This window comes from Pan paniscus, chromosome 13 (genome assembly GCF_029289425.2).
Source record: "Pan paniscus chromosome 13, NHGRI_mPanPan1-v2.0_pri, whole genome shotgun sequence".
Classification (NCBI taxonomy): Eukaryota; Metazoa; Chordata; class Mammalia; order Primates; family Hominidae; genus Pan; species Pan paniscus.
In genome coordinates this window covers 76,423,056-76,427,697 of record NC_073262.2, presented here as the reverse complement: position 1 = coordinate 76,427,697, position 4,642 = coordinate 76,423,056, and positions in this window count along the sequence as shown.

Genomic DNA, 4,642 nt, shown 5'->3' with positions numbered 1-4,642 from the left:
CCTTGAGATGTGAGGAGGCAGCCAGTTCAAGAAATGAGGAGAAGGCATGGACCAAGGCCCAGGGGCATGCAGTGGTTTGGTGAAGTGGAGTGTGCTACTGGCTAGAGTGGCTGGAGCCTGGAGGCGAGGAGAGCTGGAGATGGAGGTGGAGGTGTTGGCATGGGATAAACCATGGAAGGCCTGGGTTGCCAGATTAAGGGGCTTGGAACTTATAGGTAGGCCATGGTGAGCCTTTGATGGGTTTTAAGTAGGGGAGGGGCATGGTCTGTTCCCCCCTACCCCCTGGTTGGGGGAGCAGTGTAGAGAGATGGGTAACATAGAGTATGGTTGGCCAAGACGTAGTCTAGGTCAGAGATGATGAAGATCTGAGTAAGGGTGATAGGTGTGGGGAGAGAGGGAGTTACTATGTCTGTGTAGACAGCTACGCCTACTCCATCCCTGCCAAATCTAATAGGAGGCATAATTTATGAATATTAACCTTCTTTTCTTTCTTTCTTTCTTTCCTTCTTTCTCTCTTTCTTTCTTTCCCTCCCTCCCTCCCTCCCTTCCTTCCTTCCCTTTTCTTTTCTCTTTTCTTTTTTCTTTTCCTTTCCTTTCCTTTTCTTTCTTTCTCTCTCTCTCTTTCTTTCTTTCTTTCTCTTCCTCCTCTCTTTTCTCCCTCTCTTTCTCTCTTCTTTCTTGACAGGGCCTTACTTTGTTACTCAGGCTGGAGTTCAGGGGCACAATTACGGCTCACTGCAGCTTTGATTTTCTGGGCCAAAGGCATTCTTCTACCTCAGCCTCCTGAGTAGCTGGGACCACAGGTGTGTGTAACCATGTCCCACTATTTAAATTTTTTTTTTTTTTTTTGTAGAGATGAGGTCTGCCTATGTTGCCCAGTCTGGTCTTGAACTGCTGAATTTCACCTTGGCCTTCCAAAGTGTTAGGATTACAGGCGTGAGCCACTGTGCCCAGCCAGCTATTTCTTTTGATAAATACACCCTATAATTGTCAAACAACTCCTTCAGTTTGATTTGTATAGGTCTTTGGTCCCCAAATTAGGCTGCACATTGCAATCTCTTGGAGACTTTTAAAAGCTACTGATGCCTGGGTCCTAACCCTGGAGATTCTGATATAGCTGGTATGGCCTACAGCCTAGGCATAGGACTGTGGGAAGTTTGCCAACCGAATCTAAAATGTGTAGGAAAGATTAAGAACCACAGCTTAACCACAGCTGTGGGTATCACCCAACCAGCGTAAAAAGAAAAATATTCTTCCTGACCTTGTCCATGGGTTTAGGAGCTCATAAAAAGGGACACAAAGTGTTCACAATGATCAGTCAGTTGGGATTATTAGAAAAACTGTGATTCCTATGCAGTAGTTGCCCAGCACAATTCTGTGAGTTACACACTGAATTCTAGCTGTATTTCCATGGAAAATTGCTTATGGTTACGGATAGCACTTTCTAAAAAGCCTCTTGCACTCTCTTTGGATTAAAAGTGATTTTCATTGTTATGGATTTACTTTGTTTCTGCTGATTTATTTATTGACACTAAATAAATTCATCCTACCTAGGTTACTTCCGCCTAGTTATCTTGGGTTAAATTGTTATCTAGCATTGTTGCAGATCTTCCTTTGTGGTCTACATCAGTGTTTCTCGAATTTGAATGCTTTTTAAGAATCACCTAAGAATCTTGTTTAAATGCAGATTTGGATTAAGTAGGTCTGGGGAACAGCCTGAGGTTCTGCATTTCTTCTTTTTTTCTTTTGAGACAGTGTCTGACTCCATCTCCCAGGCCGGAGTGCGGTAGTTGCTTGACTCATTCAACCTCCACCCCCAGGTTCAGGCAATCCACTCACCTCAGCCTCCCAAGTTGCTGAGACCATAGGCGTGCACCACCATGCCTGGCTAACTTTTTTTGTATTTTTTGTAGAGATGAGGTTATGAGCTCTCAGGTCATGCTGAAGCTGCTGGTTCATGGACCACACATTTAATAGAGGATCCTGGGGCCCTAGGAAATATTCAAAAGTCACTTATTATTATCCTTCTCTTCAATTATAATCATTTGGGGGAAGCATAAAAAACGAAACAATAGTAACATTTAATTTCAAAAAAATCTCTAGGTGAAGATTGACATATGGTTGCAGATGAAATAAATACAAAATCATTTTTCCATCTGTGAATGACATTTCTACTAATCTCAAACCTCTCGATTGTGCCTTTGAGGACACCTAGGAGAAATTACTCCAGGAGCATGCAAATATGAGATTCTGGGTTTCATTGTTTTTAAGTGTGCGAGGATTCTATAGTTAACAAAATAGTTGAAATGTTTAATATATGTCAATAGCTGAAAATACATAATCTCAAACAATATGACAATGTTATTAATGTCAAATTTTGACGGTTGAGATAACCAAAGTCAGGTCATACGTGGTGGGAACTCACAGCTGAGTTTATAATTTTGGAGAGCTTTGAATCTAATGACAGAGACGTGAGACATTGTTTCTTCCTCAGAGGACAAAGTTCAATAAAGTTGATTAAAATTTTTTAAGTTGACTAGTCTTAAAAATAATAATAATAAAAATTCTGAGGAACCCAAAAATTATATTTTGTGAACTCAGAAATTTTTATGTTTTAGCATCTTGTTTAAATAGAATATTTAACAAGGTTTTTTTTTTCTTTCTTTGCTTTAGGCAAATAGCTCACAAGGAACCTTGATTACATTTCTAGAATGAAAATATAACTGGTATGTTGACAAGTGTAAGGAGTAAGATGTAATTGGAATGAAACTTATTTTTGACTTCCAGTGCTCTTTAAAACGTATTCGGTGCGGGAGTTTTTTGTTGGATGAAAGCCCGGATAGATTTCAGGAATGTTCTAGTCACTTAAGGAGTAGCAAGTCCTACTAACCACTTAAGCCAAAACACAGTCTTGAATTAGAAATAGAATTCCAGTCTAATATATAATCAATGTTTCAATATATATTTAAAAGTAAGACCTCCTTTCCCTGCCCCAGCTATAGCCTGTTTGTTACAGACCACCTGCCTTTGTAGAAGGAAAGATGGTGGCTTTTTCTTTCGCTTTTCTACTTTCTTCCATGTTCCTCTGGGGCCGGAGCCCCGAGGGGGAGAAGAAAAAGGGTACAGCAAAGCTCTTATGTGAGTGGCGTGGTTGAGAGATGGCTTTGCACTGTCCGGGTCTGGCCGATGCTCACAGGTGAATCTTTCTCTCGTGGGGCTGTTGCTGGGCCGTTCAGAAGTTCCCGAGGGTTCCTCCAACTTTAGGCCCAGGAGGTGGACCAAGCAGACTATTCCTCTAGCTGCTGCACTCTTTTCATCCCTGGTTTTCTAGAACTTCCCCTCCACAAAGACTTTGGAGTCCCATCGCTCCCAGGAGACTCTCAGGAGCAGAATTCAAAATAGCCCCAGGGAACTCTTTCACTTGTGCGGTGGGATTAGGAGTCACATAGGACAGCAGCCCTCTGCCGAAAGATACTTTTCATTGATCCTTTCTCAATATTCATGCTTTCAACCCTTTTCTATCCTCCTTGCCGGTTTTAGGGCTGCTCAGTTTTTATAACTCTTTGAAATTTCCACCTGGTGGTCTGGTGCCTCACTTTAGAAATTTTATATTTATGGTATCTTTGGTGCTTCAGTTGTAAGTTCAAATTTAATATTTGATTACCCCATAATTTAAATTTCTATTTATCTTCCCAAATAGCGTAATTCCTAGACTACTGACCTGTGTCAAATACTTTCTTATATATTAGGGTTTGTCAGTCTCAGCACTATTGACATTTTGGACCAGATAATACTTTGTTGTGGAGGACTGTCTTGGGCATTGTAGGATATTTAATAGTATCCCTGGCCTCTACCCACTAGATACCGATATCACACACCACTCTGACTCCCTGCAACCCCAAGTGACAACAACAACAAAAATCTCCAGACATTTCCAAATGTCCCCTAGGGGCAAAATTGCCCCTGGTTGACACCCACTGCCATAAATTTATAAGTACAGGTCTAAGGGCAAATGTTAAAAACAAGATATGCATCATAACTATGACCTAGACGGGAATGGTAGCCCTGGAAACAACCTCAGCCAGCCCGTTGCCCAACCTCCACTTTATAAGCAAGGAAACAACACAGAGGGGTGCAGTTGATTACCTGGTGTCACAGAGTCCCTGCCATGGGTAGGACTGGGAAGAACCTAGGTCTCCTGACCCTCATGCAGCAGCATTCATTGTGAGGTTGGGGATAAATAATTATTAAATTTCAACAGCACTGCTAATTTTAAAGTACCTATGCTTAGAATTTTCTGAGGCAAAAATAGAACGTAGAAAATCCTTATCTAATTAGTTAGTGAATAGCACTGAATTAAAATTGGACACTATAATTAATCAATGCTAAATTGTAGTCAAATCCATTACCCTTGAGTAGATTATCTGTGTGACCCACAGTCTCCTTCTGACACCACACGTTGGGGGTCTGTAGATGCTGATTGGAGGGATTTGAGAAGGGGAGAGGTTGGGGGTTGAGGGAAACTATGAGTGGCAGTAAATCATTTTTCATCTTATCTGTAGTTTGTTTTTATCTATGTAACTGCTCCTTTCCATTAACAAAGCTAATTGAGAACTGACTATTGCAAACTTTTATTACAGAA